The 15,104-nt window shown below is 38.1% G+C and overlaps 1 protein-coding gene across 7 annotated transcripts in view; it reads right to left on the bottom strand.

The window, feature by feature from the left end:
- Positions 1–15,104, bottom strand: part of A1CF (APOBEC1 complementation factor) — a 102,765-nt gene that overhangs the window by 74,471 nt on the left and 13,190 nt on the right. Inside the window, exon 2 of one of the 7 annotated variants that reach the window (XM_070780424.1) lies at positions 8,287–8,577. The exons of the other annotated variants lie outside the window; for them this stretch is intronic. The gene's annotated coding sequence lies outside the window, so the exon portion shown is untranslated. The remainder of the gene's footprint in view (positions 1–8,286; positions 8,578–15,104) is intronic. 7 annotated transcript variants of the gene reach the window in all.

Here is a 15,104-nt window from a genome sequence, read left to right as displayed (position 1 = left end):
ACCGGAGAAAGTCCTAGATATAGTTTTACTATTTGTACGATCATTCTTTCTTTTTTTTTAATTATTTTTTTAATTAAAAAAATTTTTAAGTCCTCTATTATTCCTTTAATTTCCACTTTTATAACTGATTACTTTGCAAAAAAAAAAAAAAAAAAAAAGAAGGCCCTATTTTTTTTTAAAGCAAACTTCATATATATATATATATATTTTTTTTTTTTTTGGACCTTTTTTTTTCCCCTTCTTTTCTTTAACATTGTATTTTTGAAATTCCAAACTCTACTCTAGATTTTTAATTTTAGCTTTTTGGTATTTGTTATCAATTTTGTACCTATAGTTTTTTTTTTTTTAATAATTTCTGTGACCTTTTTTATTTTTTATTTTTCTTTTTCTCTGTTTCTCTTCTTCTTTTAAATAACATTGTATATCTGAAATTCAAAACTCTACTCTAGATTTTTAATTTATGCTTTTTGGTATTTGTTATCAATTTTGTACCTGTATTTTTTTTTTTTTTTTTTTTGTAATTTATGCGACTTTGTTTGTTCTTGTTTTTTTTTTTTTTTTCCTCTCTCTTTCTTTTTCTTCTTCTTTTTTTAACATTGTATTTTTGAAATTCCAAACTCTACTCTAGATTTTTAACTTTTGCTTTTTGGTATTAGTTATCAATTTTGTACCTATATTTTCTTTATAATTTTCGCAACCTTGTTTGTTTTTGTTTGTTTTTTCTCTCTTTCTTTTCCTTCTTCTTTTCTTTAACATCGTATTTTTAAAATTCCAAACTCTACTCTAGATTTTTAATTTTTGCTTTTATGTGTTTGTTACCAATTTTGTACCTTTAAGAACCCAATCTTCAGTACCCATTTTTCACTAGGGAGTGGGATTACTGGCTTAACTGTGCTCTCTCCCTTTGGACTCTCCTTTTTCTCCACCAGGTCGCCTGTGTCTCCTCCCTAACCCCTCTCTACTCTACCCAACTCTGTGAATTTCTGTGTGTTCCAGACAGTGGAGAACACTTAGGGAACTGATTACTGGCTGGATCTGTCTCCCTCCTTTTCAGTCCCCCCATTTATCCTCCTGGCCACCTCTGCCACCTTCCTCCTTCTTCTCTTCTCTGTATAACTCTGTGAACAACTCTGAGCGGGCCAGTTGTGGAATGCACATAAGGAAGAGATTACAGAATAGCCCACTCTCTCCTCTATTGATTCCACCTCATCTCATTCGGGTCACCTCTAACTCCCTCCTCACTCTTCTCTTCTCCATATAATGCTGTAAACCTCTTTGGGTGAAACAAGTTTCAGGGCAAGACATACCAAGCAAATTCTCCAGCAGCAAGGAACACAGCTCTGAGCTCCAAGATACAGGCAGCCCAAAGTCACCCCAAAACCATAGACATCCTATATCTCATTACTGGACATTTCATTGCACTCCAGAGAGAAGAAATACAGCTCCACCCAACAGAACACTGACACAAGCTTCCCTAACCAAGAAACCTTGACAAGCCTCCTGTACAAACCCACACAGAGTGAGGAAACGCCACAATAAAGAGAACTCCACAAACTGCCAGAATACAGAAAGGACACCCCAAACTCAGCAATTTAAACAAGATGAAGAGACAGAGGAATACCCAGCAGATAAAGGAACAGGATAAATGCCCACCAAATGAAACAAAAGAGGAAGAGATAGGGAATCTACATGATAAAGAATTCCAAATACTGATAGTGAAATTGATCCAAAATCTTGAAATCAAAATGGAATCACAGATAAATAGCTTGGAGACAAAGATTGAGAAGATGCAAGAAAGGTTTTACAAGGACCTAGAAGAAATAAAAGAGAGTTCAATATATAATGAATAATGCAATAAATGAAATTAAAAACACTCTGGAGGCAACAAATAGTAGAATAACAGAGGCAGAAGATAGGATTAGTGAATTAGAAGATAGAATGGTAGAAATAAATGAATCAGAGAAGATAAAAGAAAAACAAAAGAAATGAGGACAATCTCAGAGACCTCCAGGACAATATTAAACACTACAACATTCGAATCATAGGGGTCCCAGAAGAAGAAGACAAAAAGAAAGACCATGAGAAAATACTTGAAGAGATAATAGTTGAAAACTTCCCTAAAATGGGGAAGGAAATAATCACCCAAGTCCAAGAAACCCAGAGAGTCCCAAACAGGATAAACCCAAGGCAAAACACCCCAAGACACATATTAATCAAATTAACAAAGATCAAATACAAAGAACAAATATTAAAAGCAGCAAGGGAAAAACAACAAATAACACACAAGGGAATTCCCATAAGGATAACAGCTGATCTTTCAATAGAAACTCTTCAAGCCAGGAGGGAATGGCAAGACATACTTAAAGTGATGAAAGAAAATAATCTACAGCCCAGATTATTGTACCCACCAAGGATCTCATTCAAATATGAAGGAGAAATCAAAAGCTTCTCAGACAAGCAAAAGCTGAGAGAATTCAGCACCACCAAACCAGCTCTCCAACAAATACTAAAGGATATTCTCTAGACAGGAAACACAAAAACGGTGTATAAACTCGAACCCAAAACAATAAAGTAAATGGCAATGGGATCATACTTATCAGTAATTACCTTAAACGTAAATGGGTTGAATGCCCCAACCAAAAGACAAAGACTGGCTGAATGGATACAAAAACAAGACCCCTACATATGTTGTCTACAAGAGACCCACCTCAAAACAAGGGACACATACAGAATGAAAGTGAAGGGCTGGAAAAAGATTTTCCATGCAAATAGGGACCAAAAGAAAGCAGGAGTCACAATACTCGTATCAGATAAAATAGACTTTAAAACAAAGGCTGTGAAAAGAGACAAAGATGGTCACTACATAATGATCAAAGGATCAATCCAAGAAGAAGATATAACAATTATAAATATATATGCACCCAACACAGGAGCGCCGCAATATGTAAGACAAATGCTAACAAGTATGAAAGGAGAAATTAACAATAACACAATAATAGTGGGAGACTTTAATACCCCACTCACACCTATGGATAGATCAACTAAACAGAAAATTAACAAGGAAACACAAACGTTAAACAATACAATAGACCAGTTAGACCTAATTGATATCTATAGGACATTTCATCCCAAATCAATGAATTTCACCTTTTTCTCAAGCACACATGGAACCTTCTCCAGGATAGATCACATCCTGGGCCATAAATCTAGCCTTGGAAAATTCAAAAAAATAGAAATCATTCCAAGCATCTTTTCTGACCACAATGCAGTAAGATTAGATCTCAATTACAGGAGAAAAACTATTAAAAATTCCAACATATGGAGGCTGAACAACACGCTGCTGAATAACTAACAAATCACAGAAGAAATCAAAAAAGAAATCAAAATTTGCATAGAAACTAATGAAAATGAAAACACAACAACCCAAAACCTGTGGGACACTTTAAAAGCAGTCCTAAGGGGAAAGTTCATAGCAATACAGACATACCTCAAGAAACAAGAAAAAAGTCAAATAAATAACCTAACCCTACACCTAAAGCAACTAGAAAAGGAAGAAATGAAGAACCCCAGGGTTAGTAGAAGGAAAGAAATCTTAAAAATTAGGGCAGAAATAAATGCAAAAGAAACAAAAGAGACCATAGCAATAATCAACAAAGCCAAAAGCTGGTTCTTTGAAAGGATAAATAAAATTGACAAACCATTAGCCAGACTCATCAAGAAACAAAGGGAGAAAAATCAAATCAATAAAATTAGAAATGAAAATGGAGAGATCACAACAGACAACACAGAAATACAAAGGATCATAAGAGACTACTACCAACAATTATATGCCAATAAAATGGACAACTTGGAAGAAATGGACAAATTCTTAGAAAAGTACAACTTTCCAAAACTGGACCAGGAAGAAATAGAAAATCTTAACAGACCCATCACAAGCATGGAAATTGAAACTGTAATCAAAAATCTTCCAGCAAACAAAAGCCCAGGTCCAGACGGCTTCACAGCTGAATTCTACCAAAAATTTAGAGAAGAGCTAACACCTATCCTGCTCAAACTCTTCCAGAAAATTGCAGAGGAAGGTAAACTTCCAAACTCATTCTATGAGGCCACCATCACCCTAATACCAAAACCTGACAAAGTTGCCACAAAAAAAGAAAACTACAGGCCAATATCACTGATGAACATAGATGCAAAAATCCTTAACAAAATTCTAGCAATCAGAATCCAACAACACATTAAAAAGATCATACACCATGACCAAGTGGGCTTTATCCTAGGGATGCAAGGATTCTTCAATATCCGCAAATCAATCAATGTAATACACCACATTAACAAATTGAAAAATAAAAACCATACGATAATCTCAAGAGATGCAGAGAAAGCCTTTGACAAAATTCAACATCCATTTATGATAAGAACTCTCCAGAAAGCAGGAATAGAAGGAACATACCTCAACATAATAAAAGCTATATATTACAAACCCACAGCAAACATTATCCTCAATGGTGAAAAATTGAAAGCATTTCCTCTAAAGTCAGGAACAAGACAAGGAGAAGACTCTTGAGAGTCCCTTGGACTGCAAGGAGATCCAACCAGTCCATTCTCAAGGAGATCAGCCCTGGGATTTCTTTGGAAGGAATGATGCTAAAGCTGAAACTCCAGTACTTTGGCCACCTCATGTGAAGAGTTGACTCATTGGAAAAGACTCTGATGCTGGGAGGGATTGGGGTCAGGAGGAAAAGGGGATGACAGAGGATGAAATAGCTGGATGGCATCACCGACTCGATGGATGTGAGTTTGAGTGAACTCCGGGAGTTTGTGATGGACAGGGAGGCCTGGCGTGCTGCAATTCATGGGGTTGCAAAGAGTTGGACACGACTGAGTGACTGAACTGAACTGAAGCAGATATTTGTAAAATATAATAAAGTAAAAAAACTGTCAGGTTATAAAACTCTGTATAGGCTGATTTCATTTGTGTTAATTTTTGTATTGTAATCATCAGACTGACTATAAAAGGCTAACTGATTATATCTGGGTGGTTAATTAAAAATTATTTCATCATTCTTGCTTATTTAACTGTCTTAGCTATCTATGGCATACAGCTCTTACTCTAATTTTAAAAAGTTAAACTATATTAATAAATGAATGTCAATGTAAGCAAATCATAAAAAAGCAAATCATCAAAAACTATGTGATATGGTCAAGATTCTGTTCTGAGGAAGCTGTTTATTTTCAGCATTTTTCTAAGTGATAATCATTTCACCAAAGAGGCTAGGAAAAGAGCAACATAGACTAAGGAAGGAATTAAACATAAAAGTAAATTAATAAAACAAAAAATTGTAGATAAATACATGTAAGAGCTGATTGAAGAGATGGTAAATTAGTATATCTCTGGCAATCTTGACAAGATGAAGAAAACTGTTTTAAAAACAAGGGGAGAAATGAATATAACCACAGAGCAAGAGACTTTTAAAGAGAATGTTTTATCAATAAATTGAAAAATGCAGTAGTCAATTACCTTGGAAACTGTGAATTTTTAAATCTGCTTCAAGTGTAAGTTAAAAATTTGAATATACCAATGACTGTAAACTGTATTGAAAAAAATGATTGTATTCTTCCCAAATAACACACATCCAAGTGGCTTTATTAGGCAAGTTTTATAAACTTTGAATGTGTCTGTGCATCCTCATTCGTGTCCGACTCTGTGACACCATGGACTGTAGCCCACCAGGCTCCTGTATTCATGGAATTTCCTAGGCAAGAATACTGGAGTGGGTTGCCATTTCCTCCTGCAGGGGATCTTCCCAACCCAGGGATCAAACCTGTGTCTCTTGTATCTCCTGCATTGGCAGGTGGGTTCTTTACCACTGTGCCACCTGTTATAAAGTTTAAGTTTTCTTAAATGAGTTTTACAGACTCATTTAAGAAATATATATTATTATAGATTTTGAAGCATAGAGTAATAACAGAAAACATGTGAAATTTTGACAGATTTAGCATATGTCTTATACAAAGCCAAATATATCTATCACAAAACAGAAAACTATAGACCAATATCACAAGTATAGGTATGAACTGAAGCAAAGATAGATATGATATGCATAGATATGCATAGATAGATATGAATTTGAAGCAAAATATCAAAAGATTAATATACAATAAACATGGGTTTATTACAAGACTACAAGGTTATTCAGCATCAGGGATTCTATTAGTTTAATTCATTTTATTGATTTAAATAAGAAAAAATATGAACGTCCCAGTAAACATAAATTCAACACACACTATTGGTTTAAAAAAAGGAAAAAACTCTTAGAACAGTAATTCTTAAATTAATAGAGTATCTATCAGAGACATTCAGCAAACATTATACTAAATAGTGAAATACTGCAATAATTCATTCTCAGTAAAAATAAGTAAATCAACTATATAAAACTTAGAGCTAATAAAGAATACTACAAAGACAGTTATAAAAATGTTTCATACTTAGGAAGAAAGAAACAAATGAGTATCTAAAAATATAAACAAAAATTTTTAAATAACAATAAACAACGTGAAATATCCAAAATCCATATGAAGAAAATATGAAATTCTACTGAAGGATCTAAAAGCCTTGGTAAATGGAGGTCTTATTATAAAGATTAATTCTTCTAAAATTAAACTAGTGCAATACCAATTTAAATTCCAATAAATTGACAAACTGACTTTAAGTTCATCTGGCGAGAAAAATGGCAACATATATCACAGCGTGTGTTGAAAGTGTAAAGTTACTTGGAACTATAGCCCAATCAGAAGTTAAAACAGGCAATGGTGATCATCTGGTAATGCACAGAAATACTGAATTACCATGTTGTGTGCCGTGGGATCACACAGAGTCGGACACGACTGAAGTGACTTAGCATGCATGCATAGCATGTACATAGAATTAACATAGGGTTATAGATCAATTATACTTCAACAAAAATAATTAAAATAGGCACAGGAATAAACAAATAGATTAATGGCATGTTAAAAAATATCTAGCCCCATAGTTATGTTTGTATTGGAACTGCCAATAGGTGTAATCATAGGGAGATCATAGACAATTTGAGACAAAGACGAAGTTGGCATACCATCTCACAGCATATACCTGGATTCTAAGTGGAAAAGAAATAACCTTTATAAACACTGTATAACTGCTAGAAGAAAGTATGGGAGAACATTTTTATAATCTTGCAATGTGGAAAGTCTTCCTAACTAAGCATATTGAAAGCCGGAAATGAAAAGACTAATAGATGTGACTGGTTCCAAATAGGAAAAGGAGTACATCAAGGCTGTATATTGTCACCCTGCTTATTTAACTTATATGCAGAGTACATCATGAGAAATGCTGGGCTGGAAGAAACACAAGCTGGAATCAAGATTTCCAGGAAATTTATCAGTAACCTCAGATATGCAGATGACACCACCCTTATGGCAGAAAGTGAAGAGGAACTAAAAAGACTCTTGATGAAAGTGAAGGAGGAGAGTGAAAAAGTTGGCTTAAAACTCAACATTCAGAAAACGAAGATCATGGCACTTGGTCCCATCACTTCATGGGAAATAGATGGGGAAACAGTGGAAACAGTGGCTGACTTTATTTTTTGGGCTCCAAAATCATTGCCAATGGTGACTGCAGCCATGAAATTAAGACACTTACTCCTTGGAAGAAAAGTTATGACCAACCTAGATAGCATATTCAAAAGCAGAGACATTACTTTGCCAACAAAGGTCCATCTAGTCAAGGCTATGGTTTTTCCAGTGTTCATGTATGGATCTGAGAGTTGGACTGTGAAGAAGGCTGAGCGCCGAAGAATTGATGCTTTTGAACTGTGGTGTTGGAGAAGACTCTTGAGAGTCCCTTGGACTGCAAGGAGATCCAACCAGTCCATTCTGAAGGAGATCAGCCCTGGGATTTCTTTGGAAGGACTGATGCGAAAGCTGAAACTCCAGTACTTTGGCCACCTCATGTGAAGAGTTGACTCATTGGAAAAGACTCTGATGCTGGGAGGGATTGGGGGCAGGAGGAGAAGGGGACGACAGCAGATGAGATGGCTGCATGGCATCACCAACTCGATAGACGTGAGTCTGAGTGGACTCCGGGAGATGGTGATGGACAGGGAGGCCTGGTGTGCTATGGTTCATGGGGTTGCAAAGGGTCGGACATGACTGAGCGACTGAACTGAACTGAAGTAAAAATTACAAATATATTCAATGGCAAAGTAAAGTTAAGAAGCCATAATCTAGAAGAAAATGATTGCTACTTACATAATATACAGAAAATTCATATCTGTAATATACAAAGAGTATTTAAAATCCCTATTCCCTCCTCCTCTTTCTCCTCTTGCCCTTCTGGTGCTCTGATCTCAAGTCCGGAGAAGCAGCCTCTGGTCCCCTAGATATGCCATCACCCCACTGCAGGACCTCTGGTTTGCTGGAAGCTGTGTCATAGAAAAAGCTGTCTTTCGCAAGGCAGAAGCAGTTGCTACTCCACATTCAAGGTCCGGAGGTGTGACCTCGTCCAAGGTAAGGAGCAGTGGCTGTGCTTCGCTGGAGCAGCTGTGAAGAGAAACCCCACGTCCAAGGTAAGAGAAACCCAAGTGAGAGAGTAGGTGTTGTGAGAGGGCATCAGAGGGCAGACACACTGAAACCATAATCACAGAAAAGTAGCCAATCTGATCACATGGACCACAGCCTTGTCTAACTCACTGAGACTAAGCCATGCCATGTGGGGCCACCCAAGATGGATGGTTCACGGTGGAGAGGTCTGACAAAATGTGGTCCACTGGAGAAGGAAATGGCAAACCACTTCAGTATTCTTTCCTTGAGAACCCCATGAGCAGTATGAAAAGGCAAAATGATAGGATACTGAAAGACAAACTCCCCAGGTCAGTAGGTGGCCAACATGCTAGAGGAGGTCAGTGGAGAAATAACTCCAGAAAGAATGAAGGGATGGAGCCAAAGCAAAAAGAATACCCATTGTGGATGTGACTGGTGATAGAAACAGGGTCCAATGCTGTAAAGAGAAATATTGCATAGGAACCTGGAATATTAGGTCCACGAATCAAGGCAAATTGGAAGTGATCAAACAGGAGATAGCAAGAGTGAACATCTACATTCTAGGAATCAGCGAACTAAAATGGACTGGAATGGGTGAATTTAACTCAGATGACTATTATATCTACTACAATGGGCAGGAATCCCTTAGAAGAAATGGAGTAGCCATCATGGTCAACAAAGTGAGTCTGAAATGCAGTACTTGGATGCAATCTCAAAAATGACAGAATGATCTCTGTTCGTTTCCAAGGAAAACCATTCAATATCACGGTGATCCAAGCCTATGCCCCAACTAGTAACACTGAAGAAGCTGAGTTGAACAGTTCTATGAAGACCTACAAGACCTTTTAGAACTAACACCTAAAGAAGATGTCCTTTTCATTATAGGGGACTGGAATGCAAAAGTAGGAAGTCAAGATACACCTGGCAAATTTGGTCTTGGAATACGGAATGAAGAAGGGCAAATGCTAATAGAGTTTTGTCAAGAGAATGCACTGGTCATAGCAAACACCCTCTTCCAACATCACAAGAGAAGACTCTACATGTGGACATCACTCTATAGATGGTCAACACCGAAATCAGATTGATTATACTCTTTGCAGCCAAAGATGGAGAAGCTCTATACAATCAGCAAAAAAAAAAGACCAGAAGCTGACTGTGGCTCAGATCATGAACTCCTTATTGCCAAATTCAGATTTAAATTGAAGAAAGTAGGGAAAACCACCAGACCATTCAGGTATGACCTAAATCAAATCCCTTATGATTATACAGTGGAAGTGAGAAATAGATTTAAGGGCTTAGATCTGATAGATAGAGTGCCTGATCAACTATGGAATGAGGTTCGTGACATTGTACAGGAGACAGGGATCAAGACCATCCCCATGGAAAAGAAATGCAAAAAAGCATAATGACTGTCTGGGGAGGCCTTACAAATAGCTGTGAAAAGAAGAGAAGCAAAAAGCAAAGGAGAAAAGGAAAGATATAAGTATCTGAATGCAGAGTTCCAAAGAGTAGCAAGAAGAGATAAGAAAGCCTTCTTCAGCGATCAATGCAAAGAAATAGAGGAAAACAACAAAATGGGAAAAGACTAGAGATCTCTTCAAGAAAATTAGAGATACCAAGGGAACATTTTATGCAAAGATGGGCTCGATAAAAGACAGAAATGGTATGGACCTAACAGAAGCAGAAGATATTAAGAAGAGATGGCAAGAATACACAGAAGAACTGTACAAAAAAGATCTTCATGACCCAGATAATCATGATGGTGTGATCACTGACCTAGAGCCAGACATCCTGGAATGTGAAGTCAAGTGGGCCTTAGAAAGCATCACTACGAACAAAGCTAGTGGAGGTGATGGAATTCCAGTTGAGCTATTTCAAATCCTGAAAGATGATGCTGTGATAGTGCTGCACTCAATATGCCAGCAAATTTGGAAAACTCAGCAGTGGCCACAGGACTGGAAGAGGTCAGTTTTCATTCCAATCCCAAAGAAAGGCAATCCCAAAGAATGCTCAAACTACCACACAAGTGCACTCATCTCACACGCTGGTAAAGTAATGCTCAAAATTCTCCAAGCCAGGCTTCAGCAATATGTGAACCGTGAACTTCCTAATGTGCAAGCTGGTTTTAGGAAAGGCAGAGGAACCAGAGATCAAATTGCCAACATCCGCTGGATCATGGAAAAAGCAAGAGAGTTCCAGAAAAGCATCTACTTCTGCTTTATTGATTATGCCAAAGCCTTTGACTGTGTGGATCACAATAAACTGTGGAAAATTCTGAAAGAGATGGGAATACTAGACCACCTGATCTGCCTCTTAAGAAATTTGTATGCAGGTCAGGAAGCAACAGTTAGAACTGGACATGGAACAACAGACTGGTTCCAAATAGGAAAAGGAGTACGTCAAGGCTGCATATTGTCACCCTGCTTATTTAACTTATATGCAGAGTACATCATGAGAAACGCTGGACTGGAAGAAACACAAGCTGGAATCAAGATTGCCAGGAGAAATATCAATAGCCTCAGATATGCAGATGACACCACCCTAATGGCAGAAAGTGAAGAGGAACTCAAAAGCTTCTTGATGAAAGTGAAAGTGGAGAGTGAAAAAATTGGCTTAAAGCTCAACATTCAGAAAACAAAGATCATGGCATCCAGTCCCACCACTTCATGGGAAATAGATGGGGAAACAGTGGAAACAGTGTCAGACTTTATTTTTTGGGGCTCCAAAATCACTGCAGATGGTGACTGCAGCCATGAAATTAAAAGACGCTTACTCCTTGGAAGGAAAGTTATGACCAACCTAGATAGCATATTCAAAAGCAGAGACATTCCTTTGCCAACAAAGGTTCGTCTAGTCAAGGCTATGGTTTTTCCTGTGGTCATGTATGGATGTGAGAGTTGGACTGTGAAGAAGGCTGAGCACTGAAGAATTGATGCTTTTGAACTGTGGTGTTGGAGAAGACTCTTGAGAGTCCCTTGGACTGCAAGGAGATCCAACCAGTCCATTCTGAAGGAGATCAGCCCTGCGATTTCTTTGGAAGGACTGATGCTAAAGCTGAAACTCCAGTACTTTGGCCACCTCATGTGAAGAGTTGACTCATTGGAAAAGACTCTGATGCTGGGAGGGATTGGGGGCAGGAGGAGAAGGGGACGACAGAAGTTGAGATGGCTGGATTGCATCACTCACTCAATGGACATGAGTCTGAGTGGACTCCAGGAGTTGGTGATGGACAGGGAGGCCTGGTGTGCTGCGATTCATGGGGTCGCAAAGAGTCCGACACGACTGAGCGACTGAACTGAACTGATGTTCTAAAAGTTTAATATATAATTTATTTAATCCATATTAAAACTCAGTGGGGTAGGTATTATTCCTATGATATAGGTAGTAAACCATGTAAGGTTAATGAGCCCAAGGTTACTTGGTAATAAGTGGAAGAACTATGACCTGAATCTGTGCTTCCCTGGTGATTTGGATGGTAAAGAATTCACCTACAATGGGGGAGATCTGAGTTTAGTCCCTGTGTTGGGAAGATCCCCTGGAGGAGGGCATGGAAACCCACTCCAGTATTCTTGCCTGGAGAATCACCATGGACAGAGGAGCTTGGCGAGCTACAGTTCATGGGGTCGCAAAGAGTCAGACACGACTGAGGGACTAAGCACAACTCTGACTTGAATCTAAGTAGCCTGGACCTAGCATCTGTGCGCTTGATTACTAAATTTGACTTCTCACCTACTTTGGCCACATGTTATGAAGAGTTGACTCATTGGAAAAGACCCTGATGCTGGGAAAAATTGAGGGCAAGAGGATAAGGGGATGACAGAGGATGAGATGATTGGATGGCATCATTGGCTCAGTGAACATGATTTTGAGCAAACTCCAGGAGATAGTGAAGGACAGGCTAGCCTGGAGTGCTGCAGTCCATGGGGTTGCAGAGTCAGACATGATTTAGTAACTAAACATCAGCAACATCTCAGAAATATTAGGCAAGTTGTGACAGGGAGAAGAGGGAGATTATATCTACTAGCCTCCCATAGAGTGTGAAAACTACACCATGATATAACTGATGAAGGTGATACTGTGAGTCTGTGTTCTCTTCCACAGGGACAGATGTTATTGGTCATTTAAGCAATATGGTAAGTTAGTCTCTTTGCTTGAATGAAATGAGCTATTGTTCTAATTTTTACATAGTGCTGTGGATGGACAGTCTGATGGTTCAGGTGGATGCATTTAGAATCTAACACCTGCTGGACATAATCCAGAATGGACACATGGTCCTCACCAGCCCTCTGTTACGTACTTGGTCATACGTCACTAAAACATTACTCTTTGACAAAGTGTGGAGTCTTCACATGTGACCAAGTCATGTATCATTTGACAGGATCTGACTGGAATTTCATGTTAATTTCTATTCCTATATTTAAATTAAAGCATTATTGGTTTCTCATTTGATCTTTAGCTTTTTTGGATTGTAGAAAGTCAGAGAGGAGGGTGTCCGCTATGGACCAAGTATCTGACGCAGTAGTGCAGTGGTGGGTAACCAAAGCCACAGGTACTTCTAATGGGGACCAAACATAACTAACTTGGTAACAGGGTCTTCTCTCTTCTTCTTTCTGTCTCCCTCCTCCTCCCTCCTTTCCTTCCTCATTTAAACATCCATTTAACTACTGTTTTCCTTTTCCTTTCTCTTGCTGTCTTCCACTCTTTAATCCTGTACTTTATTCTCTCTCATGCTCCTTTGGTGACACCAATGGCTAAAGAAGTTGCTGATTGCATCTAAAAGGTATACCATATTTTTAAGACAAGTTATTAACAGTTGTAGAGAAGCAATGCTGACAGACACCATTTCTAAATAAACGGCTATTTTTGCAAAGATGTATAGGCCCAGCTGATACTTTGATTACTGTTTGTTGATGTTTAAATCCATACACCATCCTACTTGGAGTCATTCCGAGTCCTAAATAGAGTAACTTGAAATAGCAAATCCTAAGATGCTGGGGAAATTGCACTACAGTAAAAATATCTATGGAGAAAAATAAAACTGTACCAGAGAAAAAATACTGTTGGGACTACCAACTAAGAATTTATCAGAAAAAAAAAGAAGCAGCAGAAATATAATAGACAAATGATTGGATTGTGGTTTGTGTACATTTCGGCGCTCAGCCTTCACTTTAAAAGTCTGTTTAAAACTGCAAAATTTATGGTCCAGTAGAAACACCTGCCATTTAGCATATTCTCATTAAGTGCATATTACAGAGGTACATTTTATCTTCTTCAAAAGATATTTCATCATTTATTTGCTTCAAATGCCCTTTAAATATCAACAAAGAGTCTTTAAATCCCTGGAATTTAGCTTGAAACTATAAATTACATGAGGAAAGACAGGAGAGGAAGTGTTAACCTATGCGTGTCTTATCAAATTAGGACTTTGAGATTTAACTGCAAATGTTCCGCATTTTAGCAGAAACTATAGCTTAACATTCAGAAAACAAAGATCATGGCATCTGGTCCCATCACTTCATGGCAAATAGATGGGGAAACAGTGGAAACAGTGTCAGACTTTATTTTTTGGGCTCCAAAATCACTGCAGATGATGACTGCAGCCATGAAATTAAAAGACGCTTACTCCTTGGAAGGAAAGTTATGACCAACCTAGATAGCATATTCAAAACCATAGACGTTACTTTGCCAACAAAGGTTCGTCTAGTCAAGGCTATGGTTTTTCCTGTGGTCATGTATGGATGTGAGAGTTGGACTGTGAAGAAAGCTGAATGCTGAAGAATTGATGCTTTTGAACTGTGGTGTTGGAGAAGACTCCTGAGAGTCCCTTGGACTACAAGGAGATCCAACCAGTCCATTCTGAAGGAGATCAGCCCTGGGATTTCTTTGGAAGGAATGATGCTAAAGCTGAAACTCCAGTACTTTGGCCACCTCATGCGAAGAGTTGAGTCATTGGAAAAGACTCTGATGCTGGGAGGAATTGGGGGCAGGAGGAAAAGGGGACGACAGCAGATGAGATGGCTGGATGGCATCACTGACTCGATGGACGTGAGTCTGAGTGAATTCCGGGAGTTGGTGATGGACAGGGAGGCCTGGCATGCTGCGATTCATGGGGTCGCAAAGAGTTGGACACGACTGAATGACTGAACTGAACTGAACTGATAGAGAAAGAACAGATTCCCTACCTAGCCTCATGGCATATTCACCTGTATTTGGTAATCATCCTTACCACCTCTATAAGAATTATGATTCAACTGGTTTGGAATGGAACTTAGGATAGTCTAAAATGGTATGGTCTGAAGCCTCCTCAGGTAATAATATGCAACCAAGTTTAGAACTTCTGAATTAAACTCTAGTCTATATTTGTTAAATGTCAAACAAAATGAAATACGAGAGTAATTTATTCCACCTGCCAAATAGTTGGGATATACACATTTTTAAAAATTACTAAACAATTCTATAAAAGAAAGGCAGAGACTAGGTTACAGGAGAAAGAAAATAATTCAAAATTGTCTTTAATATTTGTCCTG

Source organism: Bos indicus, chromosome 26 (genome assembly GCF_029378745.1).
Source record: "Bos indicus isolate NIAB-ARS_2022 breed Sahiwal x Tharparkar chromosome 26, NIAB-ARS_B.indTharparkar_mat_pri_1.0, whole genome shotgun sequence".
In the NCBI taxonomy this organism is placed as follows: Eukaryota; Metazoa; Chordata; class Mammalia; order Artiodactyla; family Bovidae; genus Bos; species Bos indicus.
The sequence above is the reverse complement of the archived record's forward strand: the minus strand, read 5'-3'. Positions and strand labels throughout refer to the sequence as shown.